This window comes from Gorilla gorilla, chromosome Y (genome assembly GCF_029281585.2).
Source record: "Gorilla gorilla gorilla isolate KB3781 chromosome Y, NHGRI_mGorGor1-v2.1_pri, whole genome shotgun sequence".
NCBI lineage: Eukaryota > Metazoa > Chordata > Mammalia > Primates > Hominidae > Gorilla > Gorilla gorilla.
The window spans coordinates 17,791,205-17,804,438 of NC_073248.2; positions in this window are offsets into that span (position 1 = coordinate 17,791,205).

Below are 13,234 nucleotides of genomic sequence, written 5' to 3' on the forward strand. Positions count from 1 at the left end.
AAATAAGATTTAGTGTTGTGGTAGGATTATGGTTCCAGTTAGAGTTAAGATTAGGTTTATGGGTTAGGGTTGAGTTTAGGGTTAGGGGTCAGAATCAGGGTTAGAGGTTAGGTTTGGGGTTGGGTTATGCTTAGGTTTAGGGTAAAAAGATAGGCTTCCAGTTAGAGGTTAGGAATTAGGGTCCTGGCTGGGGTTAGGGTTAGTATTAAGGTTTAGCGTGAGGGTAAGTGTTGGAGTATTTCCGTATTTGGGTTAGTGTTTAGCATTAGGATAGGGCTTAGGGTTACATGTGGGGTTAGAGTTCAGGGTTCTGGGTTAGGGTTTAGGGTTATTGTTAATGATAGTGTTCAGCATTTATGGTTAGATGTTAGTGATAGTGTTGGGCATATGGTTAGGGTTTTGGATTTAAGTTTAGCATGACTGTTAAGGCTGAGTTTGTGTTGAGGTTGAGGTTAGTGGTCACCATTATGGTAACCCTTAGGGTTCAGTTTAGAGTTTAGGGTTAGGGTTAGGGTTTAGTGTTAGGGTTTTGTTTAGTGTTAACGTTAGGGGTTAGCATTTATTGTTAGTGTTAGTATTAAGGTTTTTGTAGAGTTAGGGGCTAAGATTAGGTTTAGGTTTAGGGTTTAGGTTTAATTAGGGTTACAGATTTTGCTTTAGGACTAGGGTTAGTGTTAAGGGTTAGGTTTTCTGATTTAGGGTTCAGGTTATGATTAGGTTCAGTGTTTAGGATAAGAGTTATTTTTAGGTTTAGTGCTAAGGTTAAGATTATGTTAGAATTATGTTAGTTTTACTCTTAGGATAAAAGTATTAGGGTTAGTGTTAATGTGAGTTTTAGAGTTATGGGATGTAGTTAAAGCTACCTTCAGTGTTTTTGGGATTTGGGGATTTATAGTTAGAATTAGGGTTAGCTTTGGGTGGTAGTGTAAGGGTTCCAATTAGAGTTTGGGTGAGGGTTAGGTTTAGGATTCAGGATGAGGGTTAAAAGTAGGGCAAGTGTTATACTTATTGTTAGAGTTATAATTAAAATGTTTGGTTTAGTGTTAAAATTTAGGATTAGGGTCTAAGGTTAGTTTGTGGTTTAACATTGGGTGCCTGGTTGTGGTTGAGTTAGGGTTAGGATGATGGTTAAAGCGTTTTGCTAAAGATTAGGCTGAGGGTTAGTGTTAGGCTTAGAGTAGGGCTTTTGATGACGTGTTAGTGTTAGAGTTAGTGTTTAGGGTTTGGCTAAAGTTTAGGGCATTGTTTATGGTTAGTGTTATAGTTAGAGTTAGGATTTGGGCTTAGGATTCTCTGTTTAGTGTAAGGTAAGGTTTATGTTTGTGTTTGGGGTTGGTGTTCATGTAGGGGTAGGGTTAAGTTAAGGGTAAAAGGGTTAGGATTTGTGGTAAGAGTTAGGCTTAGTGTTAGGCTTACTGTTAGGGCATACATTTGGGGTTGGTGTTAGTGTTGAAGTTCGGGTTAGGATTTGGGGTAGGGATTAGAGATAGAGTTTTCAGTTAGTGTTAGGGTTTAGGATTAGTGTTGTGGATTAGCATTTTAGTTAGTGTTACAGTTGGGGACTAAGGTTTAGTTTAGCATTTAGGGTTAGGGTTTTGGTTTCTGGATACAGTTACAGGTTATAGTTAGAGTTTATGGTTTAGGATTACCATTATAGTTAGGTTTTAGGCTTTAGGTTTAGAGTAATGATTTAGGCTTATTTTTATTAATGGGTTTACAGTTAGGTTGGTTTTAATGTTAAAGTTCAGGTTTCATGCTTTTACAGTTAGGATTAGTGTTATTGTTAGGGTTATGTGTTGAGTTTGTGGTTAGGTGTAGTTTTTCAGTGTTTTATTGTTAACATTAGGATTACATTTAAAAATAAGGGGTTTGCTTTGGGTTATGTTTTCAAGGTTAGATTTTGGGCTAAGTGTTAGGGTTAGTATTTAGGGGAAGGATTACATTTAGGTTACCAGATAGAGTAACTTTTATGTTTAGTGTTACAGGGTATGCGTTTAGTGTTTAGCGTACAGCATTTACGTTACAGCGTTACAGGTTAAAATTCAGGGTTAGAGTTAGCTTTAGGATATAGAATTAGTGTTAGGGGTTAGTATTAAGGTTGGAGTTTAGTGGTTGTGGGTCTGTTGGTGTTACAGATAGGGCACAGTGTTAGAATTAGGATTCAGATTAGAATTATTCTTTAATGTTATTTTTAGGGTTAGGGTAAGAGTAGATTAAGCTTTAGGGTTATAGTTATGGTGAGTGTTTAAATTTAGATTAAGGGGTTAAGGTTATGTTTATTAATATGATTACAGTTGAGGTTACAATTATTGGTTAGAACTAGTGTTAGGGTGAGCATTAGGGTACAGATTGCAGTAACACATTAGGGTTAGAGTTAATGTTAGTAGTCAGGCTTAGGGTCAGGGGTTAGGATTAGGTATAGGGTTAGCGTTGACCTAAAGATTAATGTTAGGATTAGGGTTTGGGTTTTATGTAACAGCTAGGTTTCGGTGTCATGTTGGTGTAGGGTTAGGGTTGTAATAAGAGTTTTAGCATTCGGGTCAGGGGTTAGTATTAGACTTATTGTGAATGTTATGATCATGCTCAAAAAGCAGGTTTAGAAGTTAGAATTTAGGGTTAGATTTAGGGGTTGTTGTTAGTGTTAGGGTTAACGTTAGCTTTTCAGGGTTAGAGATGGTTTTTTGTTTAGTGTTAGTGTTTTTGTCTTAGGGTTCGTGTTTCAGGGTTAAGGATTTAGGCTTAGAGCTTAAGTTCAGGTTTCTGTAATGTTTGCATTACACTTGGATTAGGGTTATTTTCAGGGTCAGGGTCAAATTCAGGTTTAGCTGTTAGCTTTAGGATTTAGAGTTGGGATTTGTTTTAGGGTTTAGATTTTGGTGAGTGGCTAGGCATAGGGTTGATGTTGGGGTCAAGTTTGTGGCTTAGAGTTGCTGTTAGTGTTAGGGATTCCTGCTTAGAATCGGGGTAGAGGCTGAGTTAAGGTTAATGTTATGATTAAGTTTAGGGTTACAGAAGGCACTGGGCAGCTGGCTAGTGTATTAAGTCATCACTCTTTTTTACAGAAGGGAGGACTGAGCATTGCACCCAGAACTTTTCTGGGTCTAAGCTCAGGGCCATCTTAATGCTCATTGTGCAGCCTCATAGATTAAGAGCCAAAGGAAGTTGACTTCTGAGGCCACAGCTTTTCTAAATATCAACCCAGAGCTAACCAAATCCACAGTAGCTTGTGTTTGAGAATGGCAGTTGTTTTGAGGAAGTCTCTGGAAGGCCCAAAAGAAGGGAAGTGGGAAAATGTGAAAGTAAAATGCTGCAGCTGCTGTGGAAAATAGTTTGGTGGTTCTGCAAAAGCTAAATATAAAATTACCATAGGACCCACAGCATCCACTCCAAGCTGTATATACAAAAAATGTAAAAGAGGTATTCAAAGAAAAACATGTATAATATGTTCATAGCAGCATTCACAATAACTAAAATCTGGAAACACACCAAATAAATGTCCACCAGCAAAAAGTAAGAAACAAAATGTAGTATGTCCATAGAATGGCATATTATTCGGCTGTTGAAGAGGATGACAGCTCTAATGCTACAATGTGAAGAAACTTCAAAGCAATTTTGGCTCAAGAAGCTGAAGACAAAAGTCACATAGTGTATGATTTTATTTATACAAATATTTAGAATAAGTAAATTCATAGAGAAAAAAGTGCAGATCACTTGTTGCTGGTGTCAGAAAGAGGACAGATTGGGTAGGAGCCTCTTAATAAGTAGGGTATTTACTTTTGGAATGATAAAAATAATTTGGAACTAAGATATGGTAGTTGCCCACAAATATGCATGTACTAAAGACCACTAAGGAATTCATTAACAAACAGTTAATTTTATATTATGAGAAGAAAATTGGCCTCACTAAAAAGAGAAAATTTCTTCCTCAACATTCTCTCAGCAATGTGAGCTCTGTTTCCACAGTGTGCTTGTAGCATGGGGTTCTGGTCCGTCCACAGCCCAGAACTGCCTGGGGCCAGGCCAGCCACATACTAGACATGAACTCCCGCCACCCTGTCCAGCAGCTCCTCGACCTGTTACCAGTGGAAGTTATCTGAGTTACTGGTGTCAAATCTATCATGGTCTGCAGTAACTTAAACTCTTCCCTCCTCCGAAGAAAGAATTTGACTGAGGGGAATAAAGTAGCAAAGGAGACTGAGAAAAGTTTCCCAGCAGACATGGATGTTTATTTAAAAAGCTTTACAGTAAGAAAATGGAGAGTGCCCTTGGGAGAGATCCAAGTGGTTGATTTGAACATATACCATATATATGACTTGCAAATATTTTGTCGCATGCTGTTGGTTCTCTTTCCACTATGCTGACAGTGTCCTTTAATGCACAAAAGTGTTTAGTTTTGATGAAGTTCAGTTGATCTATATTTTCTTATGTTTTGTGTTCATTCAGTAATATAGCCAAGAAATCATTTACAGATCCACAGCCAAAAAGCACATGAAAAGATGTTCAACATCACTAGCCACTTAATACATGAATACCTAAATGAGAATAAGATTACCACCTTATCTCCATTGGAATTTTTTATTTTATTTTTTAAGGAAAAGTTTGAGAGTATGTGGAGAAATTGGAGCCCTTGTACATTGCTGGTGAGATGGTGAAATGGTGGCAATGGTTGCACAATTTGAGCATAGTTAAATAGTTAATGTTTCCAAATTATACACTAAAAAATGTTTGAAATGGCACATTTGTTTACGTATGTTTTTCCAATTATGACGAAAGCTTCCTCAGAAATCACCCTAAAATATTTGCATGTGTCATGAAAGAAGATGCTCTTCTCCTATCATGAGTAGAAGCCTATTTATTTATTCATGCTGGTATACACACTCCTGACTCTTCCACATCCCCAGCATGATCTCATCAAACAAAGTGATTCCCTTCTCATCTGGCCCATTTGTGCTCCTTTCCATCACTGCATTCTCCTTTTCAACTCACTACCTGCCCACTAAAAACAACTGTAAATTACCTTGTCTGTTTACCATCTCTGTAAACATTTCTTCTCTGTAATGTAATAGAAACGAAATCATACAATATGTCATCTACTCAGACTGGCCTTTATCACTTAGCTTCAAGTGTGCCTGATTCATCCATGGCTTTGCGTGACTTCATAAATCACTCCTTTTCTTTTGATGAATAGTATTTCATTTTATGAATTTACCTGGCTTGGTTAATATTGAAAGGCATCCTGATTCCTTCAAGTATTTTGCCATTGTCAAGAGAGCAGTTATACATAAATGCATGTGGTTTTGGGTTAGATGTGAGTTTCCAAATCAGTTGTCTAAATACCTAAGTGTGCAATTGTTAGCCTATATGATGAGACCATGATTGCCTTTGGAAAAAACTGCCAAACTGTGGCAGAAGAAGACAACCATATTTTAAAGTTGCTGTACCATTATGCATTCCATTGGCAATGAATGAGATTTCCTGTTGCAGTTTTGATTCCATTTAAAAAGAAATTCAGATATAGTATAGCTGTTTAATGCTCTCACTTTTATTTCAATTTGCCTTACCTGAATGGAAGGTGTTGTTGAGCATTGTTTTTTTGTTATCATTTGTTCATTAATCTATCATTGCTGCCAAAAAGCATACATGTGTTGTGCCACAGAAAACCAATTTTTTAAAAAAGTACTCTATGCTTTACCTGGTAAAAACTAATAAAGTTATTCTAGTCCACATAGTCGTTTATCTTGCTATTTTTTCTTATCTTATGGTGACTACAAGAAAAGAGTGAACTGTAGCTAATAAGAGAATGTGGTGTATTGTCGTGATTTTTCACTGTGTAAAAGTCCCTTTCACTCAAGTGATTTCTTTACGGATTTCAAGGGAGCAACAGGAATGTCTAGAGTACAAACTAGTCTCTATTGGAATTGACAAAAAGCTCTGATCTCAGTTTCACTACATATCTTGCAGTGCTGAATGATTGACAAAAATACAAAAATCAGAACTATGAAGGTTTTGGTTCTTAAATCTGCCCCTACAAAAGTAGGCCAAAATTTGAAATCACGTGTGTTTTGCCTGTTAGCTTTTCATCTTTCACAAAACATTCCACTGCATCAGAATCAAATTAGAAGACTGAGATTCATTTAATAGTGTTTTACTAACTGTTGTTTCTTTTTGAGTTTGGATATCAGAGGTAAAACGTCTGATTACTTCAACATTACACATTTTAAATAATAAAAGCCAGAAAGAATGACAGATGAAATTAATCCCATGAATTTTTAATGACTTGCTGTTTGGTTTTTACTTACTACTGTCACTGTGTTTTCTGTCTTGAGAATACCAAAATATTAGTGCATTGTACCAAACTTTCTAAAACAACTGCCTAAAAGGTAATGGAATCATTTTTTTCCTTTTCCTTTTTTTTTTTTTTTTCAAGATGGGAGTCTTCCTCTGTTCCCATAGCTGGAGTGCAATGACATGATCTCACCTCTGGTAACCTCAGCTTCCTGGATTCATGCAATTGTCCTCTCTTAGCTTCCTGAGGATCTGGGATTACAGGACTCAGCCACCACCGCCGGCTAACTTTTGTATTTTTGGTAGAGAGCTTGTTTCATCATGTTGATCAGGATGATCTCAAACCCCTGACTTAAGGACATCCACCTGGCTCTACCTCCCAAAGTGCTGGGATTACAGGTATGAACCACCAGGTCTGGCCATGCCAATTCTTTTACTTCTTTATGGAGACAACTGTAGGTTGAAAGCCATCTTTCCTAATACTTGTCAGTGCCTCAAGATTGTTAGGATTAAAATAAAATTTCCAACCAAAGGATACTTGTTGGTATCCCGAATTTTAAGAAAAGTTGAGAAATAAAATATCCAGCTTCTGGCTCTTTCCAGGTGAGCATGCTCAATGTCTGGGGAATCCTTGGAACCTGGAGGAAGGGTAGAGCTGGGGTAGGTGGGGATGGTCTTTGGAGCCACTGTGACTGTGGCAGCCACTGTTGCTCCTCAGGAAATGGCTTGGAGCCTCAGCCTTCAGAAGAAGTAACAGGGGCTCAGCAAGCAGTATTTTGTGTGCCAGATTTTCCATCTTTGTATCTTTTTTGGTGCAGTATCTACTGAGTTCTCTATCGTTAATTTGGTCATCTTATTTCTTTGTACATTTTAACTGAAAGGCACTTCTCAGATGTGTTACCTAAATTTTTCTCAGCCTGCACCTTGTTTTTTTTGATTATCTTCACCTGAACATATTTTTTTCTTCTTTTTTTTTTTTGCCTTTTTTGAGATGGAGTCACACGCTGTCACCTAGTCTCGGGTGCAAAGCTGTGATTTCGTCCCACTGCAACCTTTGTCTACTAGGTTGAAGGGATTCTTCTGCCTCAGTTTCCTGAGTGGCTTGGATTGCATGTGCCTGCCAACAAGCCCAATTTTTTTTTTTGTATTTTTAATAGAGACAGTGTGGCAGTCAGTTACTATGGGATGAAACAAAGGGGGTTGAATGCAGAAATGAAGACAAAGACAAACAATATTTGCTTTAAAAGAGGGGTTGGGGGCTCGTTTCTTCTAGTCAGCAAAGAGCCTGAGCTTGTACAGGCCTTCATATTGATTAGGCAGAATCAACAGGGAGGAAAGGTAAAATTGTTGGTCAGCTGCTTGATTTATCACAGGCTCACATAATTGCCTTCTTTGTACTACAGATTTCAGATGTTCCTGTATATAACCACAAGGAATACTGCTCTTGGGGCATGACTGCCCTCAGTATTCCTTCTGACACCAGACGTGGTGTGTCAGGTTATCAAAATGCTGCTTTCGTGAGAACAGTTTGCTCTCTGCCCATAGACCCTCAAGTCATTATTGAGTTGGTCACAACCTTTATTCTTTTGGCCTCCAACATCTCCATTTTGTTTCTGCATTAACTGAGTACAGGTGATTGCAGGCTGTGCAGCTCTCAATTGCTGTTTGGTGGTCCAGCTGCTTTTACTGACAATGAGCATAAAACAGAGACATAATAACATTACTCCGATAATCACAAAAAAGACATCGAGGTGATGTTTGGAGGAGGTCCAAGGGTTAAGGTTCTCTACACCGTGCTGGAATTTTGTGCAAGTTTTCAGAGATGACTGAAATACTTGAGTATGCTTATTCAAGTTAAGAATTGCACATGTACCCTAAAACTTAATGTATAATAAAAAAAGAAAAAAAAGAATTTTACTTTGTTAATCATTAATATCCAAGGTAACATTGTATGTGAAAGCCCCATGTAAATGGACCTTTACAAGGTTCTATGGATATTCACTTTGGTTTTATTCCAAATTAGTTACACAAATATGAGTATGCTTAAAATGACAATGCAATTGCTGCTGCAACTACAAGTTTGTTCTTGTTTTCCTAGCCACAGAACTGTAGTCTTTAACATTGTTGCTTCTGTGTGTATCTCAGTGTTGAGTTTATTTTTAAGCATCCATGCCCGGTCGGCTGTACACATCCAACTTTCTACATATTGAGCTGTTTGAATGGAGCTCTACATTGCTACTAAGGATGCCACAACAGAAGTTATTAGTGTTCCTAAGGAGACTTTCACAATTATTTTCATGCCTAAGGCTTTACAAACACAATGAGTAAGCTGAGTAAGAAAAAGATTTACAAAATGGAAACCAGAGATGGCCACCCAAGGCTCAGGCAGATTTACAGGAATCCATAATCTGGGATTGAAACCTAAAAGTACTAGGGTGGATATGCTATATGTTTGTACTGTGCTATGGTTAAGGGAATAATACAGTTGACAGGAATCACAAGTCAATTGGGCATCGTTTAACTGGAATTGGTCCATTTTGCTGCTAGAAAAACATAAGTTTAAAAACACAAAATGTAAATTGAGTGGTAGTATTTTCTACAAAGGTAACTTTGCAACTTCATTCAGCACAATTACTATAATTAGATAGTGTTCGAACACAAATGCTGCCATTCATATAGTGGAGTGCTGCCTTCCCTATCGACTCCTGAATTGTACGTTTCTTTCCTTGATAATGCCATTGAGGCAAAATTGGGCTAAATCCTGTTCCATGCCAAGCGAAACTTGCTGCAGATTGGGACTGAATCCCAGCGCAATGTAGTGAAGAGATGCTAACCAGTGTCAGCGAAGTTTATGCCATGAGGTCGGAGTCTCATCTCTCCCATCTAAGTGACCACAGGGACCCAGAAAATAATGTCTCCCATTAGCATGAACTGTTCTGTAGCTAGGGTGCCAAGACACTGGGTCCAATGAGGGGGGTAAGAATTATCAAAGGGATCCCATTCTGTATAATTAATAGAATTTTGGGGATGTGGCTGGGAGTGGTTAGTATCTACACCAATAATGTTAATAAAGCTAAGGCCTAATAGGTACATAATTTTTCCATGGTAACTTAACCATACTTGGGATTAATTTGCAAGGCCACTGCAGTTGAGTGATGTACTCTGGGCGATGCATAAAGGAAGTCCCTCCAATGGCACAGCATAATTGATAATCATTGTTCTGAGAGTCTAATTACTGTGTGTTAGGGGGTGTTTGGGGTCCTGGTGCCCATCCTCCATGATCACGATAGATGTCAGGGGGAGTGTCACTCCATATTACACTCCATAATACTGGGGGATTGGGAATATATGCCCAATATGTTTTTGTCTCTGCACAAGGAAAACCTACTGCCCAGGATGTTACAGGTAGCATGGCCATAAACCTGAGGTCAGGGTTGTTTGCCTGACCCTGGTGCTCCATCAATTTCAACTGACTCATGGCTTGTAATGAAAGAGCCGGATCCATAGTTGGGATCCGTGGCTCTCTCCAATCTCCCTTTACATGGTCACAAACACATTGAGGGCACCCACACAGTTTATCCATCTCCTGTAAAAACACAAGCATACCCTCGTCCTTACATCAGTAAATCTACTGAGCCATTCCATTGTCCTTAGGGGGATTTTCATAATATCTTTGCGTATACTTTCCTTTTTCCCTATAACATTTGCCAGTGTCATTCTGCCATAGTCTTACTATCTGTACCAGGAGACAAAAAATTTAAACTATGTAAGTGAAAAAATTTAATTAAAGTAAAAGTAAATGTATTTTGTTTGAGGTGGTAACAGGTCTCCTCTTTCCCCTTTCTGTTTTTTTCAGCACGCGTCATACTGTTCAATTTGCCTGCTGTATAATTCCTTGTCCTTGGGGGTTGTAAGGAATTCCTGTTTTATGAGTGATTGACCATAGCTGTAATAAATTTTAAAAAGCATGACTATCATAAGCGTGTCCATTGTCAGTTTTTAATTGCCTAGGAACCCCCACATGAGCACATGATTACAGGCAATGTCATTGTAAATAACCAGCTATTTGACCTGGTTTGCATGTAGCATGCCGCATGTGAGAATAAGTGTCTATAGTCACATGAACAAAGGCAAGCTTGCCAACGACAGCTTTGTGAGTAACATCCATCTGTCAGATTTCATTTGAAGCTAAGTCTCATGGGTTACAGCCTTCTATGGGTGTGACTCCAGTGACATGCTGGCAAGTAGGACGGGCTTGTACAGGCTGCAGCCTGGCTGTTAGGCAAATGAAACATATGAGTAAAGACAGAGTTTTGATGCAGTAATATATAAGAAAGTTGAGCTTGCGGAAATGTAGAACAAATCAATGTATTGGCTCTATTATTATCTAGAAATAGTGGTATAGGGAGTTGTGTGAGAGAGCAGATATGAGAAATATAAAAAGCAGCACAAGAGCAAACAGCTTGTTGAAGCCTTAGAAACAGGTTGAAAATCTCTGGTTCTAGGGTGCTTTTAATAGTGGCAGTCCCAATATGACCAGCTACATTTACAACATAGGCTGAATCATAGAGAGTGTTAATAAGAGACGAACCAGTGAGCTTTAAAACCTGATTAAGTTCCATTAGTTCTGACCGTTGAGCTGAAACTCTGTTTTTTTTTTTTTTATTGTAGGAGCATGATTAGTACTATAAGTAGCTTTGCAACCTTTGGAAGAGCCATCAGTAAAATAGGTCTGGCTGCCTGAAGTGAGCTTGTGATGAAGAATCACAGGGAAGCTGAAAGGTTGAATTTTTAAAATTGCAAAATATTGTCTGATGAAGTTTATGTATTATTCCTACATAATCTGAAAGAGCAATTTGACACACAGTCAACAATTCCCATGATGCAACTGTTGTTGGGAATCCAATATTTTTCCTCATACTTTTAGACTGGCTCTAAAAGGAGAACAGTAATTTTGTCTGGATCATATCTCTTAAGCATTTTTGATCTACCCCTACCCCTTGCTATAAAATGAGTAGTTAAAGAAAGATAAACTTGCAGAGATTTTACTCTCTGATTGAATTTCAAAAAAAGCCATTGTATCAAAATTATATGTTTTTCTATGATCTGGCCTAGAAGTCCTTTTGGAGAATGGAGGGTAGAAAGAATAAAGAGAACCAAAGGCTTTTGAGGCTGTGGCTGGGATGCGTGTGTTTGCTGAAGAATCTGCACTACAAGGTGTAACTCAGCTTCAGCCTCCTTAGTAAGTTGCTGGAGCAACGGGTTTGTCTCCTAAGCCCATTACTCCTAGTGAAGAATCTCCATGGATGGTCTGAGTGTTTGAGTTGATGAGTAGCAATACCTAGGATTGGGCACAGCCAATTTATGTCTCCTAATAGTTGTTGGAAATCACTGAAGGTTTGTAATCTGTCCCTACAGAGGACTACTTTCTGAGGTCGAACATTTGTTTCAGTAACAATAGTGCCTAAGTATTGGTATGGGAAGGTTGTTTCTACCTTTTGTTGAACGATTTTGAGATGTCCTCCTGTCTTGCTTCTCTCGATATTTGGTGTAATCACTCTTCCATTGGAGCAGCCAAAAGAATTTCATCCATATAATGAATGATGTAGGCAGTAGGAAATATATTACGGGGCTCCTTTATGGACTGTCCTACAAAATGCTGAAGTAGCGTAGGACCGGTGAGCATGATTTGGGGAAAAACTACGCTTATCCTTCTCACGTAAGGGTGTAGTAAGGAAATAATCTTTAAGATCTACTACTATGAGAGGTGAGTCACTTGGAATGGCTGCCAGTAATGGCAGACCTTGCTGTAATGCACCTATTGGTTTAATCTGTGCATTAATAGCTCTCAGATCATGTAGAAATTTGCAGGCAAAATGGCCTGTTTTTATATACTAAAATTTTGCTGAAACTTTACACTTGTGTTCATGCTACTTAATATTTTAAATTGTCTGTGTGTGTATTTACATACACACATATATATATATACATACACATATATGATATGTGTATATATATACATCTATATACACATACACATATATGATATGTGTATATATACATACATCTATATACACATACCAGTGTGTATAGGTATACATACATAAACTCTGGGTATTATATGTGTTTGTATTACATTCATATATATATACACACATTCATATGTATATGTGTGTCTATATATACATATACATGTATGTGGGTATACATATACATATATGTATATGTGTGTATATATGTATAGTTGTGTGTATATATACATATACACATACACACATATACGTATGTGTGTGTATACCTGTATGTAATAACATATATGTAATACCCAGAGTTTATGTATGTGTATCTATGCGCTCTGGTATGTGTATATAGATGGTACGTGTATACATATGTATATACATATACACATACACACACATATGTATGCATATATATTACACATGTGCATACATATACAAACATACACACATATATGTGTGTGTATATATAAGTATATATGTATGCTCTGCCTATATATGTGTGTATATATATACACATACACACATATATGTGTATATATTACATAAATGTATACATACGTACATATATACATATATATTACACATATATTACACACATATATACACGTATGTATATGTGTGTATATGTATAATTCTTAATTACATGTATGTGTGTGTGTGTGTGTGTATATATATATATATATATATCTCTATATATATATATGTATGTAAAATTCCTTCTTTGTCCTAAGTCCATTCAACCCAAAAACTTCCAGGTACGTGGGAAGCCTAAGAAAGATTATGCGGCAGTTACAGTGAAGCAACAGTCTTTAATAGAGTTTGAGTCCTTATATTATCCCTCTTTTCCCTTACTATGGTCCTGGCAAAACATTGACATCCTCATAAATAAGACGGATTGACTTTGAAACTTAACATGCTCTTCTTATTTA